The sequence below is a fragment of the Canis lupus genome, chromosome 4, assembly GCF_003254725.2.
Source record: "Canis lupus dingo isolate Sandy chromosome 4, ASM325472v2, whole genome shotgun sequence".
NCBI lineage: Eukaryota > Metazoa > Chordata > Mammalia > Carnivora > Canidae > Canis > Canis lupus.
This window is the reverse complement of record NC_064246.1, coordinates 715,339-732,283: the sequence shown is the minus strand read 5'-3', so window position 1 is coordinate 732,283 and position 16,945 is coordinate 715,339. Positions and strand designations below refer to the sequence as shown.

Genomic DNA, 16,945 nt, shown 5'->3' with positions numbered 1-16,945 from the left:
ATCAAGATGTATAAGATAATTACCCCTTGAGAGGATATGCATTGAAGAGTCACTGCCACCTCCCGTTTGCATCTTCTGTGTTGCTCTAAGGGTTTCTGGGCTAAAAGCGCCAACCCCCCGTCAATGTCTGCCATTTGATTTCTGTAGTGTGAACCCGCAGTTTACAACAGTCATCCTAAACTGACCTGTGCTCGTGAATTAGGAACTAGTGGACATCAATCCTTTCGGGACGCCTGGGTGGCTCAGTGGTTGAGCATCTGCCTTCGGCTCAGGGTACGATCCCAGGGTCCTGGGATCAAGTCCCGCATCGGGCTCCCTACATGGAGCCTACTTCTTTCTTCCTCTGTGTGTCTCTGCCTCTCCTTCTGTGTCTCATGAATAAATAAATAAAATCTTAAAGAAAAATCTTCTCAAAAATGTTCATATTTCTGGCATCCCTATGGACATTTTTATCCAAAATATTTCTACTCCTGACATCATTCTTTTAGGTGCTGGAGTTGCGAGCCACAGCCCATTTACATAAGCAGCTAGTGTAACTCCAAGAAACAAATGTTTATCAGGTCAGAAGAAAGAACATAAGGATTCTGTCAGATAAACGAGGACTCTCATCTCAGTTCCTCCGTGTTAATCAAGGACCCTCAATGTTCTCATCTACAAAATGGGTGAACAATACAGTCTACCTGAGAGAGTTTGTGTGAATAAATAATATGATCTAGGCAAAGTGTTCAACACTGAGTGGAGACGGACTAAGCATTTTAAAAATAGAAGCTATAATAATAACACATTATTACTTTAAAGTAATGCAGCAAATCACAAAAGAATTAATTTGCCGGAAGAGTCCATCAGGATGATGTATGTGTTAGATAGGAAACGCTACGAAGCTCTAGCAAAAGATCCCTTGTAGTTCAGGAGCTCAAGTAATGCAGTTCACATAAAGGTTTACAAGGGGTGTCCCAAGACAGTGAGTTCTACCTCACGAGGTCATTTTCAAGGTCTCTGTAGTTAGTGTCATCTCAGCACATGGAAAGAACAAAAAGCAAGAAGGAGCAAAGGTGAGAGATTTGGGGAAGAATAATCACAGAGCTGGGTATGATAGCAAGGGACACAGCTGACCGGCCACATTTCTGCTTCTATGGAAGAGAGAGTGTGCATTTTCCTTGAGCTGTTTGTCTTCTTTGGGGAGATTGGCAGAGCACACAAGTTACCAACTTGTGAAGTCTGTGAGCCAAGCCCATCAAAAGTGTATAGTTTTGTAGTTTTTCTTTGTATTACATGAGGAGAGGGAATAAACCATTTACAAGATTGCTTCTAGTTCCCAGTATTATAGAATTGGAGAATACTGACTTTAGCAAAATCCCACTTTGGTTAAATATTTTCCTAATTGAAAAATCGCCAACAAAAATATAGGGTAAGTACTATGAGGATTTATTTTGTTTTCCATTTTCAAATATGAAATAACATTAAGTGAGGTTAGGATAAACAACTGCCAAATTTATCCATTCAAAGATTCTTAAAAACAAATAGAGAAGTTTAACAATGCCAGTTTTCCTAAGCTGTTTTTCTAAATTAGAAAATCCTGAAATTCCTATGATTGTCTATTAGATGTGATCATTGTATTTTTAAGATATTTTTTTCACCAGGCTTCAGCTGTCCTGAAATTCACATCAGAAATCAAAGAGAAAAGGGATGAAGGTCAGGGTTAGTGTCAGCTTTTTCAGATCTTGGTAAAGAGAACGAGAAACTTCAAGGTATACCTGATTTTTTTATTGCTATTGACATATAAGGAGATAAGTGATGTTTTTTAAAATTCTTCTTTTGGACAACACAGTATTTGTTTAGAAGAACTACTTTGATAAATGGCCAAACATAGAGGGCAAAGACATAACCTACTCCATGTAATATTACTGTGATTTGTGTTCTTTCTGAAATCTACTAGAGTGAGCATAGGAACCTCTTCCAAGGAATTTGGCACTTAGAATATGGAAACTTCATTATAGTTTACTGAAGCAGGAATTGTATCTGTCTGATTCACCAGGACACAGCCTCAGGATTTAGAGGGATGCCTGAGTGATTATAGATATAAATATATAGATAAAGCTATAGATACAGATAGAATTGTTTAAATTCCCATATTTCATTGAATGAATGGTTGATTTGTAGAAGTTGGAGCATCAGAGAGGCCTCAGTTTACTCCTGGATTATGTAAGCAACCTGCAGGTTGGGAAGATGTCATTTGGCAAATGACCATAGTTGCTACAAAGACAACAATGGATATTTCCCAAGGAATTTTTTTTAAAGACATTTTTTTGACAGAGTAAGAAAAGTAACCCAATAGAAGTAGACAATTTCATCTGTTGACCTTTTTAATATCATAAATCATTTGTGACAGAGCCCATTTGGTTGTAGTCGTCTTGAATGGTTGGTAGAGGCTTTGCTGTGTTCATTCACCTTCTCATTTATTTGTTTTCTTTTCAATATTTATCTATGCCAGATACAGCTTAGGAATTATAGTGACAAACAAGGGCGACAGGACTGCCTTTGATGAACTTGTACTTAGAGGGAAAATACAGACAAGTGGCCGTGCTATTAGTTTATGCAGACTGTGTATGTGTATATATACAGGATTCATATAAGATATGCAGGGTTTTTCAATTAGGAGACACTCTGAACAAATGTCTTTCAATTGCAGTGGTTGAAACAAAGGAAATGTGTCTGATAAGCATGGTTATAAACTGTAAATATTTGCATACCACGTGAACAAATAATTTGGAACCTGAACATCTTCTGTATATTGACTCAGCAACTATTTCATGGTTCTACCGGGTACTAATTTTCACCCATATGACTTTTTGTTGAGAGGGTGGTGGTAGTGATTGTTCTAGGAGACATTTCAGCACAGCAGTGTCTGAAGTGGCTCTCAACTTGGGGCCAGTCCACCTGCCCCAGAAGGCATTTGCAAATACGTTGGGTGCATTTTCATTTCTCACTGTGACTGTGCATTCTGGGCAGAGGCGGAGATCTCTGGATGCCCTACAGTACCCAGACAGCTCAATACCCCTGGAGAGTCATTCTGTCCAAAATGTCACTGGCTTCCCATTAAAAAGCACTAGGAGAGATCAAGTTATTCTTTTTCCATTTCTATGTTCCGAAGATCCTGCTTTAGATATCTGTCTTGGACTAAGCGTGGGCAGGCCATTCACATACTGGAACACAGGACAAAAAGAATTATACCAGAACCTCTGAGAATTAATGCTGTGTTTGTGACAGGGGCTGTGATCCTAAGGTAATTCCAGCCAGAGGACAGTGAGGAAGAAAAATCTATGAGCTACGGGTGAGTCCTCCAGAGGCTGAAAGGGGCAGAAGGAGCAAGGAAGATTTTCCTTCATAATTTGTCTGATGGTGGGAAAAAAATGCCCAGTGTTATTCTCAGGTTAAGACCATTAATGAATTTAAAATGTGCAGACCCAAGGCTGTCCTACCCTGTCTTAAAAGGATTATGGATTGGATTATGGGACTTTTCTGTTCCAGCAAAGCTTACAAGAACTTTCCTACCTTATTGAGATAGAATTCTTTTTAATTTTAATGTGATTTATCTTTTCTTTGTTCTCTTAAAACTGAATCCAAAGCATGTCCTTATCACTGCTTCTATAATCAGGTTAAATATTCTGGGGGACTCTATCCTCCTCTCTTTTGAAGGAAGTCTGTTCAAAACCACTGAGGATGTTATGATCAACATTCTGAAAAGTTTCCTTCACCTTAGGTATGTCAGGCAGTACCCAGGCTGAATTTTGTAAACCATTGTGTTTTATTTCAGTAACACAATAAAACCTCACTTATCAGGAAGTGCCTTATCTGTGAACCTCAAATATCTAGGATATAGTAAACCCAAGCAACAAAGTGCCTGATTTTCATGCCAAAAATGAAAAACTTCCAGGCTCTCCTGGGAGTCCGTGTATTCTTAATTCACATACAGGTCTAAGAAGCTTGATGATCTGCTTCCCTGGCTTGCAACAGATTGAAAAATGCACAGCCAGAGACTTGCTCAGTTCAGGTTGAGGTTTGGAACAGGACTGCCCTACAGCCTAGCAAGGAGAAGGTATAGGAAAAGCGTACTGCACATTTATTTGAAAAAAATAAAGGAACTCTAAAACCATGTGAGTTTGAAACCCAGTTGTTTTGTTCAGAGGGGCCGTCCAGCTAGGCCGTTTCTGAAACACAGCTCATTCTATTGGTGTGGTCGTTGGTGATCCTAGTACCAATATGAAAAGAAGCAGAAGTTTGTAGCACCGTTTATGAGGTTCCTCTCAAATGTGTAAAATTTTTTCCAAATTTGTAATTTTTAAAAATTGCGCTGATTATAAGACTAAGCCATAGTTGTCTGGGGGAGAAAAAAAAAACACTTCTTTAGACAGCTCACTTCCTAATAAAGCTGGATCAATGTAAAAGTCAGTTCAGAAATCCACCTTCGGAAGTTGGAATTATTCAAACCTAAACAGAGCAAATTCTGTATTTTCTTATCCCCCCTCACCAAAGGAGATGTATCTTCCTGACCTACAGATTTCTTGATACTGTGATACTGTGTTCACTTGATTTCCTCATGTACATTTGGATGCTTCATGACTCAGTCCCTCACTAACCTGCATCATCAGCCTGGTTCATGCCTGAAACCACAGTTTCCAACATCCCTTAGAGTGGAGAGAGAGCATTTCTTTTATTCATTTTGCACTAGCCTACGTAAAGAGAATTGAGGAATTGGACAGAAATCAAATGCTACCAAAATGGAAAATATCAGTTATGTAATAATTAAAGCTTACATATTAGATTATTTTTATCTCTTTGTTAGTAAGTCCTAGATTAGTCTAATTGCATTTGTGGAGCATGTTCTGCCTATCAATTTATTTCAGAAAAGGACTAATCAGTATTGACAGAGTAAAATGCAGAGCCCTAAAATGTTTGTGTATCTCAGATCACTATTATTCTAATACCCAATATCCAATAAGGAAGAAAAATATACTAGTTATTGAAATAATGATAAACAATGGGGGGTGGCCCTAGGAGAATGAACTGGATGCTATGAGTAGAACAAAGGTGGGAAGGACTGACCTGTTTCTGTCTAAAGTTTTGAGGTGTAGATAAATTGTGGTACCCACAGTGGGCAGCGTAACTAAACTGTTATCCTTAGTCTCTTCTCATCTTATTCTTGCCTGAGCATTTTACATAATATTTGTGCCTTCTTACTACACAAAGGTAAATATTTTAGATTCTTAACCCTTGCTTAAGTGGAAATTCTGAGGTGCAGGTTATCGTCTGCATTTTTAAGCATTGGATAAGGGACTTGTAACCACTGAAGAGTTTTGTAGTTATACATAGTCTATTAAATGGAATTTTAAATAGACCACATGCCTTGCTATAGCCTCCCATTTCTCACTGGAAAATACCATTTTCTTTCACACGACAGTGTTGTGAACATTATTTGTAAAGGACTTTGAGAGTTTCAAGACAAAGGTGCTGATGGCTCTTGAGAACAAAAATGAAAATTGTAGGCGATTTTTAATTTATCTTCCTTATCCATGGAATAGTTTCAAATTCATATTTATCCAAGATTTCCTTTGATTAGTAACCCAAGGAGTGAGATACTGAAAATCAGCTGTTCACGTATCTTACCTTATCCTCTCTAATGAATGAGTGTATATGTCCCATTCAGTATTTACACTCTATTTTAAAATAGATGTAGGGAAGATATCCTTGTTAAGAATGTCTGGATGGGGGGTGCCTGGGTGGCTCATTCAGCTAAGCATCTGACTCTTGGTTTCAGCTCATGTCATGATCTCAGGATCATGGGATCCAGCCAAGTCAGGCTCCATGCTCAGTTCAGAGTCTGCTTCAGATTCTCATTCCCTTCCCTTTTTTTCTTCCCCGCTCGCTCACACTCTCTTGCTCTCACTATCTCAATTCAAAACAAAAAACAAACAAGCAATAAAGAATGTCTGGATGGTAGATGTGAAAGCTATTTTTCATGTACTTGCCTGGGGCTATCTAAAGTAGAAGTTCAATATAAGCAATCCATTTTAATTCTTTGCTTTTCTTACCTTAAAGCTCAATAAACATTTGGCAAATGAATGTTGAATGTTAATGCATTGTTTGCTCATCTCATGAAATAGACAAAGGGAAGCAGGTGCCTTATTAAAGGCAGCAGGCACTTAAGCACTTAATCCTGATGAAATGAAGATGTTTAAGTGCCACTCATTCTTGCTGAGTGACTCTTAGGTTAGAAGCAGTCAGTCAACTGCAAGCATCTTATGTGCTGTTAAGAAATACGACTTAATTTGTAGAATTAAATAATTCCCAGCACTGCCCAACAAAGGAGTGCTAGATCTTAGCAGTTTGTTGCATAAATAGTAATTATTGGTAGTGGTTGATAATACTGAGTACCTTATGCAATTGTTCTGGACTTGGCAAGGATACCTGATACTGCCAGGTCTCACTGGCCATTACAGTCAGGACTAGCGCATTGCAAATGAATACTTCCTCTTGCCTGTCATCAATGCCTCTGACCACATCCCCCCACAAGAATCCAAATAGGAATACAAGAAACTTAGCTAACCATCTAGATTTTTTTAATCAAATTTAAGACCCCAATTGGGGGATAGGTTGGGGATAAAGTAAAGTTTGCCTTGACCTGAACAGTTCTTTCCAAGGACTGTAACTCTTGAACCTTTAAATAAATGTCTCAAAATGGTAATTAGGAGAGAACCTTTTGTATCTGGTATTTTTAATAATTGTGCCCTAAATGGTAGGTAGATCGTGTTCCCATGTAGCATGGAGCTCTGTGCCCCACATGATAGCTCTTGGTGAGTGAATGCGTGTGAATGAGTCAGTAGATGATAACTTGCATGGTCTCACCTGTTCCACCAACAAGGTAGAAAATGGTTGGCAATTGCTTAATGGAACAAGAGTACATAAAAACATACATATAAATGATGCCAAATTTTAGGAGTTTTCTTCATGCCTCATAAGTTTCAGGTAACTGAAATTGTTGAATGTTTGATTTTTTTAAACTGGCTTGTCTATTAAAAGCAATTTGAAATATAACTGATTCAATTTGAAGATTATAGTTTATGATTCTTTTGGGTGTTTTTTTTTCTCTGTTAGGAAAAATCTTATACAGCCTCTTGTGGTGTTGAGTAAGCTGTTGCAGTTATTGATAAATTTCAGAAACAGACAACTTTGTTTTGCAAATATTTGCATAATAGAGGTTGGGCTTGTTTTGTGTGATCCTCAGTTCTCGCACATCTGGCTGTTGAAGACTTTCTGTTGGAAACTTAAAGCTCTAGGTATCTTTTTGAAGAAATCAGGAAATCAGCTCTACAGACTATCTTATAATCAGGTACTTGGCGCTTGAACTTTTAGGTTTTCCACAGCATATACAGTCGAACGTTCAGATTTATTAAGTGGCTCCATACCTAAATCCTAAAAGCAAGAGTGGAGAACCAACAGAACCTGAGCATTTTCCTCCTAACTTGGTGTTTCTCTTAAGATGGCCTGGAAGCGGAATGCCTGGGTGGCTCAGTGGTTGAGCCTTTGACTCAGGTCATGATCCCAGAGTCCCAGGATTGAGTCCCACATCGGGCTTCCTGCAGGGATCCTGCTTCTTCCTCTGCCTGTGTCTCTGCCTCTCTTTCTGTGTCTCTCATGAATAAATAAATAAAATCTTTAAAAAAAATAAGAGGGCCCAGAAGGTCTATGGGCATTAGCAGAGAGAAAACTCATACCTTAAATTACATGCAAACACGGTTTAGACTGGATTTTAACTCAATAAAAATATATTATTTTGGAACAAGCTCTTCAATATATCATCTGTTTAATTTCATCTAGGCTTTGTTTTATATCAATCTATCAAAGAGGACATGAGGATGTATATGGATACTTGTCATACTTTAAGAAAAGAACTACAAGCAAAAAAAGTAGCAGTCCTTTGGTATGCCAAATAAATCGTGGCCATGTACCCGCAAAACAAAAGAGATGAGAGAAACTATAGTATTTTCCAACCTTTTTGTCATCCAAGATGGAACAACACCGTGTCTATATAGATATCTAAATTTGTTCTTCAGTCTGTGTATTAAAATAGCAACAATCACATTGTTACTTTCCATTTGTTTTGAAAGAAACTGTAAAATTAAGAGATTTTGAAACGGGAAACATAGGTGTGGTTGTGCCATGTGTCGTGCATTTTTATACAGCCAGGAAGTCACAGAGGAAATGAGTGCAGGTCTCGTGGCTCTTTCTTCTGGAACACAATTTTGGGTACTTAGTTGATAAAAGAGTAAGGACATTATTTTTTTAGAGAGACAATGGAATAATTTTTATCCAACTTCCAAGATGTACCTTTTATTGTCATTGATACATTTATATTTAATACTTATATTTTAAATAATTATATTTTTCTATAATATATAATATTGTTACACAATATATAATTTTACATATTTATGCATGCACACACACGTATGCACCAAAATTTGGCACACTGGTTGGCTCTCCAGTCTTTATTCAGGACAAGGTTTGTAAAATACTGTGCAGCATATCATCCCACTTTAAAATTTACACTGTTGCCTGTTGTGCTTGAAAAAACTAGTTTCTTAGGAGTGCCTGGTGGGTCAGTGAGTTAAGCGTCTGCCTTCAGCTCAGGTCATGATCTCAGGGTCCTGGGATCAAGCCCTACATTGGGCTCCCTGCTCAGCAGGGAGGCCACTTCTCCTGCTCCCTCTGCTCCTCCCCAGTGTACTCTCTCTCTGTCTTTGAAATAAATAAATAAAATCTTTTTTTTTAAGTGTCTTTACTGTGGCTTGAGAGTCAAGGGGCCCTTCAGTCTGTTGCTACCCTGTCCTTCCACCCTTGTGACCAGCTCTGCCTTCCATGTACTCCCCCTCCCTACATGCCTTCTCTTTCTTGTCTGCTCCCTGAATTCAGTTACCTCTTCTTACCTCCACACCTTTTATTACACTAGTGAACTCCTTCACTTCCTTTATATTTGGGGTTTTTTAAAGATATTTATTCATTTATTCATGAGAGACCCAGAGAGAGAGAGAGAGGCAGAGACATAGGCAGAGGGAGAAGCAGGCTCTCCACTGGGAGTCTGATGCAGGACTCGATTCCAGGACTGTGGGATCACAGCCTGAGCCAAAGGCAGACACTCAACCACTCAACCACTCAGGTGACCCTCTTACTTTGTATTTGTGAGATAGGTTCTCTGATTCTGAATTCCAAGTGGAGGGCTGGTTTTTCTTTTCATCTGAAGGGGTCACTCTATTTACTTGTGGTTTGCATCGAACCTGACAAAAGTCTGCTGTGATCTTTTACTTTGCCACTCCACTTATTGGTGTTTTTCTCCAGATGCTTTTAAGAGTTCCTCTTTATCACTGGTTTTAAACAATTTGCTTATGGCATTCCTTGCTGTATCTTCCTTCATATTTCTTCTGTTTGGTATTTTTTGAGGTTCTCAATCTACAGACTTATAGATTTCATCAGATGTGGAAATTTTTCAGTCCATATTTCTTCAAATATTTTGCCTACCTCCCTCCTCCCCATTCTGTCTCCTCTTAACGAAAATCTCATTACACATTTATTTGGCCATGTGATGTTGTCCCACTTCTCACTAATGCCCCATTCTTTTTTTTTTTTTAATCTCAGGCACTGTATATTTTGTCTCGAAGTTTGATTTAGTGCTTTTTATGTCTGTGTGACTCTGTTACCATGCTTATACTTCACTTTCTCAACACTGTGTGTGTGTGTGTGTGTGTGTGTGTGTGTGTGTCTAAGGTCCCCTAATATCCTTGTCTACTATGATGCCATGGATTTCATGCCCAAGCCTATTTCCATTGATTCTCTCTTCATCAAGGATTGTAGCTTTCTGCTTGTTTGCATATCTGGGATTTTAGATTTGATGCCAGACATCGTGAATTTTATTCTGTGGAGTACTGATACTTCATATTCCTCTAAAATGTTGTGTTTTTTTCCTCTAAAATGTTTTGTCTTTGTTTTGGGATGCCTTAATTTAAGATGGAAACTTTTCAGTCTTTTTGAGACTTGTGTTTAAGGTTTTTCAGAGAGATGCAGAGAGTCTTTAGTCTAAGGTTAAAATGGCTCAACTACTGCAGTGGTGGCACCTTCAGAGTGCTTTACCAGCTGTCCCATGTGTCAGGAGGTTTTTCTATTCTGGATAAGATATGAATTCTTCCTGCCCTGTGTGCTCTGAAGATCACTTTGCTACTCTTTTCTTGGGGTCCATCCCCCAGCCTCATGTAGTTTTCCTAACATGTGCCCTGGGCAGTCACACCCAACTTTCTCTTTCCAGAACCCCCTCTCTTTGCAATTCCTTAAATACTAGTCCAGGCATCACATGCCTCATGGAAGTCTGTGAATCTCTTTTCTCCCCAAGAAAATTGATTATAACTTCATCTACAGTTTTTCAGCTTTTCACTTTTTCCAGCATTGTGGCACAAATAGTGCATTTTGCATTATTCCTTGAGATTTACAAGTTACTTCTCAGTAAACTGTAAGCTTCTTGAAAGCAGAATCCACGACACACCCTTTTTAAAGCCCCTCTCTTCCCTACTACACATGACAAAATGTGTAGTGCATACATGGTGCATCATAAAGGTCAATTGAGTGAATGAAAGTGTTCATAATATATCCACATTAGTTAATATGGGAGAATTTGGGCCTCTGTTTAACACTGCAGAAAAATGAAACACATTTTCCAATAGTTGCATTTGCTCAGCCTTCTCTCTTCAGTCTTTCTGCATGATTTTACCAGTGACAGGAAGGAGGGAATAATAAGCACATTCAATAAATTTATAGAATATACCAAATCCAAAGGGAGTAATAATCTCAAAATACAAGATTAGGGTTAATTATATCATTGGCAAGTAGAATGAGTGATCATAAAGTAAGTAAAATGAAATGAAACTACAAGGTATTAAATTTTAGAAAGAAATTAAACCACCTGTCATGATAGAGATGGTTGGAACCACAGAAGTTTGTGAGAGCCATAGTGAATCACAAGCTGAAAATGTGTCAAACGTGAAATTTCCTATTGTTATAAGATGCTTTGTAAAAGTGGCAAAGATAATTATCCTTTTACAGTCATAATCATACAACCCTTATAAAATTCTGTAGCATTTTTGAGGTCTATTTTTATTTTAAGAGCATTAGCAAATACAGGACTTTAAGGAGAAAGTTATTAAATTGTTGCAAATGGAACCCATGAAGAAACCTTATTCCCTTTTTCCTTTTTGCTTTTTTATTTTCCTGCAAGAACGAGGTGCATGTACAGAAAATTATCATGCTGTAACAAAGAAAACATGCAAACAAAAAAGAACAACCACTGCCTATAATCAAAACCAAAGTACTAGCCTTAGCATTGAGAGCCAGTAAACGAAAAACATGGCAAACTATTATGAACATTGACTAACATTTCAGTGGGTACTGTGTTAACTGCTTTCAGGCATGTGAAAGAATGCCTAGTATTCAAATAACTTTCTTGGCATTTTGCTGTATCATGAATATATTATATATATATATATATATATATATATATATATATATAAACTTCACAGCTAATTTGTGAAATATTATTTCCATTTTACAAATAATAAAATTGAGTAGTTTCTTTAACTTTTTTATTTTTATTTATTTTTATTTTTTATTTATTTTTTTTTTCTTTAACTTTTTTTAAAGATTTATTTACCTATTAGAGAGAGAGGGAATGCAAGTAGGACGAGGAGGTAGGTGGGGCAGAGGGAAAGAATCTCAAGCAGAATCTCTGCTGAGTATGGAGCCCAACAACGCTCGATCTCAAGACCTGAGATCACAACCTGAGCTGAAATCCAGAGTATTGTATTCAACTGACTGAGCTACCCAGGCACTCCTAAAATTGAATAGTTTCAAAGAAATGAATCCTATTTCAAGTCAGATAGCTAATTAGTAGCATAGTCTAAACAGAAATAGAAATTTTTACAATTCTGTGTCAAACAAATAATCCCAAATGCATGGATATATTGTGGAGTACTTTAAAAGCATCAAAGTGCTATAAAATGGGAGATAGTAAATATTATTGTTTGTGGTTTGGAGATTGGACCCTCCTGAAAAAGTGCTGCTGTGAATGCCCATGAATTCCTTCAAATTTCAGGAGAAAAGAAAATATATTAGTTACTTCCCAGATTGTGGCACTAAAAATTAGAAAGACAACCTAAAACATTTGTCCTCAGTGAGCTTTCATTTCTTTAACTCCTTGGGGGTAAGATGACCATTAAATATCATAAATTGACAATGTTGCCAACTCTTTTCCCATTATATATGAGTTAGTGATTTATGTTACTATGCCACCTGAAATTATTTATTTATTTTTAAGTTGTTTTGTATTCCTCTTTAAGAATGGTGAGTTGGGGTGCCCGGGTGGCTCAGTCAGTTAAGCATCCAATTTTTGATTTCAGCTCAAGTCGTGAGCTCAGGTCATGAGATCAAGCCCCACACCAGGCTCTGCACTCAGCACAGAGTTTGCTTGAGATTCTCTCTCTTCCTCTCCTATATCTCCTCCCCCAAACACACATGCTCATGCTCTCTCTCTCTCAAATAATAAATAAATATATCTTTTTAAAAAACAAATAATAAGTTAATGACAGTGTTTGTTGAAATGTGGACCAAAAAAGGGTAAAATTGAAGCTAAATTGGAAGGATTATCTTTTGCATGCAGAAGATGTTCCCATCAGAACAGAAGGGAAAGAGGAGAATATTAGCACAGAGGTTGTGTGGTGCATGGACCTTGACTGAGTTTCCATCTGAGGTGGATTGCTCTCTCAGGGAGTCCGTGGAGCAGATCAACTGCTCCAGTGTGTGTATTGAGCCCAAGATTTGGGTATGGGACAGTACAAATCCAGGGGTTTTATGCAGCTGCTGTGGGAACTCCACTTCTCAGAATCCCTTCATGTCTTTTCTGTGTGTGCATGCAATTTTTCATCACAGAAAAGAATTCTGCTAGCTTGTGAATGTCCAACGATAGCATAATAGGTTGATAAACTAGGCTTCATTAACTCAATAGAATATTTTTGGCAAAGAAGGGCTGTTCTCTAGCCACTTCTCCTCGTATTTATCTCCTGGCTTGACAAATTCTGAACAGGTAAAGACATACTTCATACAGTTACTATTCAAAAGAGTCTTGTCCAGTGAACCTGAAACTGCCTTTTGTTGGATGACAACTGTGATCCTGTGAAGGAATTTAGTCATACAGTTGATTAGCCACCACTGACGTGAAGTTATATGACTCTAGAAAGCCTTTTCTGCCATTTTACCATGCTCTATGACTCAGGATATTCCAGGAAAAAAAATTCCTAGCTCTGTCTGGAAACATAACTTGTAGTAGTCTGGAAATGAAAGAGACCTGGAGATTGTCATTTTATTCCCTCATTTTAGTCTCAGGGTGCCTCCCTCAGAAAGTTCTGGAAGGTACTAGAGGTGCCAAAGGCTGCTGCCCAGGTTTCTCTGGAGAGATGTTGATCTTTCTTTGTGGAAGCCAGCAAACCTGTGTAGAGATGTCTCTTTATTCATGGAGCCTGGGAATCCATCTCTGTTCTCCCCTTTGCTCTCCATTGCTTTCTAGGAAACCAAGAGGTCCCCTTGCCATTGGCCTCTATGCCTAGCTGGCAGTTTTTAAGTCCCCATTCCTATGACAATAAGTTCTCTTCAGGGTCAAGTACCTGCTTAATGCTTTATTATTATGCATTAGTTATGCACTAGTTATGATGTTTGTAATGGTAATTGTGTATAGCAACAGACAGTAGAAACCTATGCAGACTTTATTTCGACAGTCTGTGACATTTGACAGAAATGAACTGAAGACACATTTTGAGGATGAAAGACCAGTAGTTTAATTTCTTGATGTTGCTGGTGTCAGGATGGTCATAAAAATTGAAGTCTCCTTCTTACCTGACACCATAGGTGGCATTGTAGGGGAAGAGCCCAACTTCTGACTTTTATCTATTTTATTCGATATAAGAACATATGAAATATGGTAAAAAGACCCTCAAGCAGTGAGTACATTCAGTGTGCATTTTTATGGTCAAACGTGGAGGGGGTGGGGATCGAACTAGCAATGAAAGAAACAATAAAATGAATGAGTACTTTCTTAACAAAAATGCTAGAAATGGGTGAGATAAGTAAGAAGAAATGGCTTGTATAAATAACTGAAATTCTGAGAGCTTATCATCAAATGGATGTATTGTCATAAAGAGAAAATAAAGTGCAGAGAAAGAGGAAAAAACAGTACACGTATCACAGCGTACTGTCTTGCCAAGGCTTATTGAAATACACAATGAATAGCCACGGTCCTTTAAGCATAAGTAAATGCAGACTAGTAATACTGCAAATAAAGAAGTTTCAGATAGTAGCATCTTCAACTTTAGGATGCACTCTCTTTGTGACATCCAATACAGACACTTCAAGGGGAAGAAGATTTGTGTTCTCACAGCTATGGATCACACTAATCCTCCTGCTAGGTAGATGGGGAAGTGTTTTCTACATCAGGAAGACACAAGCTTCCAACAGCTAAGCTACTTTCAGAACATGCAGACTCCCACACTAGAGAATCAAACTTCCGAAAGACTTGTGGTTCTGGGGGTTGTTTTTTTTTTTTTTTTTTTTTTTTTTTTGTAGTCACATGATTTCACATTAGTTTCAGGAGTACCACAAAGTGATTTGACATCACTATGCGTTATGCTGCACTCACAAGTATAGCTACCATCTGTCACCATATAACACTATTACAGTAGCACTGATTCTGTTCCCTGTACTTCATCATGACTGATTCACTCTGGAACTGGAGCTTGTCTCTCACACACCCCTCTGACAACTGCCAGTTTGTTTTGTGTTTATGGGTCTGTTTCTGTCTTTTTTTTTTTTTTTTTGTCTGTTCATCTATTTTGATTTTTAGATTATACATCTAAATAAAGTCATGTGGTATTTGTCTTTCTTTTACTAATTTTACTTAGCATAATACCCTCCAGGCCCATCCATGTTGTCACAAATGACAAGACCCCATCGTTTTTTTATGGCCAAGTGATATTTCACTGTGTCTTTATATCCGAGAAGACTTAGTGTTGATGCAATAGTAGATTTCGTAGAAGAATGGCATATAAACAACAAGGGCAATGACAAAACCACACAGAAAACCTGAGTTCTTATCCTGGCTTTGCCTGTAAAACACTGTGTATCCCTTTGCCCAACTCTTAAGCGCCTGGAGGCCTCTGAAGTGCTCTATTAAAAAAATGCTGTATGTCTCTTCTACTTCTAAGGAAATGTTGCAAGACTTAGAGAAAGGTAACTGGGAAAGGACCTCCCAAGCCTTTAAAAATATATATTATGCAGGGCACCTGAATAGCTCAGTTGATTAAGCATCCAACTCTTGATTTTGGCTCAGGTTGTGATCTCAGGGTATTGAGATTGAGCCCCACATTGTGCTCCACACTCAGGAGAGAGTCAGCTTGAGATTCTCTCTCTCCCTCTGCCCCTCCCTCCTTTAGTGCACTTGCACTCTTTCTCAGATAAATCTTATATATATATATATATATATATATATATATATATATATATCATGTGAGTTATATGTGATACATAATACAGATAATATAACATAGAGAAGATTAGAGAGAGACTGAAACACATAATTTCTGGGACTCTGTAATCCTAAGGAAAAATTAAAATTTTGGCCGTTTAAAGCATGTGTGGGTAGAAAATAAAGATGGAGTTCACAAGCTCTATATTAAATAAGTTAGCAAACATAGAAATGTGAACAGAGGGTCACCTGGGTGGGTCAATGGTTAAGTACCTGCCTTTGGCTCAGGTCGTGATCCAGGGGTCCTGGAATTGAGTTTTGCATTGGGGTCCCTGTAGGGAGCCTGCTTCTCCCTCTGCCTGTGTCTCTGCCTCTCTCTCTGAGTCTCTCACAAATAGATAAATAAAATCTTAAAAAAAAGAAAAAATGTGAACAGAAGGGACCTTTGCTTGCTAATCAAATCTTTTCTTATTCATTTTCACCTCTTTCCCAATGGACTTGCATATTTTTCTTTCTAATGATAGTTCAGTTAATGTCTGCTACATACAACATGAAAATCAGGCTGGTGTGATTTTTTTAATGCATATTGTTTATATGTGCCTAAGATAAACTGAAGTTGCAATGCCAATTAAATGTTAGATTATTAATTTAACGGCATTAAATGTGACCCTCATTAAATGTGATTTAGGGATCTAAATCTTTCAGATTCAAGACTTAAGTTCCAAGTCTGTGTCTTTCATTTCTCCTGCAGGAAAAGGAAAACCATCATAGAGAACCAACTAGAACTTTTGTAAAACACTGTCCATTCCTTCAAAAGTGTAGGTCCCTATAATAAAAACAACTTCTGGAGCCCAAGGGTCCGCTGATAGATGAATATATAAAGAAGGGGTGGTATATACAGGTACAGTGGAATGTTGCTGCCAAAAAAAGAATGCAGTCTTGCCATCTGCTAAGTGAAATAAGTCAGTCAGAGGAAGACAAATACCGTAGGATCTCCTCACATGTGGAACTTCAAAAACAAAACAAAGGAGCAAAGGAAAAAAAAGAGAGAGAGGAGCAAACTAAGAAACAGACTCTTAACTACAGAGAACACACTAATGGTCACCAGAGGGGAAGCAGGTGGGGGATGGGTGAAACAGGTAATGGGGATGAAAGAGTGCACTCATGATGAGCACTGGGTGATGTAGGGTAGTGTTGAATCACTATATTTTGCACCTGAAACTAACATAACACCATATGTTAACTAATTAGAATTAAAATTTTTAAATTTAATTTAATTAAAAAAATAAATAAATAAAACTCCTTTGGAGGAGTAAAAGGGAACTTTTTGGGTTTTAC

The 16,945-nt window shown here is 37.8% G+C and overlaps 1 protein-coding gene across 33 annotated transcripts in view; it reads left to right on the top strand.

Moving 5' to 3' along the window:
- CHRM3 (cholinergic receptor muscarinic 3) overlaps positions 1-16,945 on the top strand; it is a 502,174-nt gene that overhangs the window by 347,776 nt on the left and 137,453 nt on the right. Inside the window, exon 1 of one of the 33 annotated variants that reach the window (XM_049108914.1) lies at positions 2,940-3,331. The exons of the other annotated variants lie outside the window; for them this stretch is intronic. The gene's annotated coding sequence lies outside the window, so the exon portion shown is untranslated. Of the gene's footprint in view, positions 1-2,939; positions 3,332-16,945 lie in introns of those variants that run through there. 33 annotated transcript variants of the gene reach the window in all.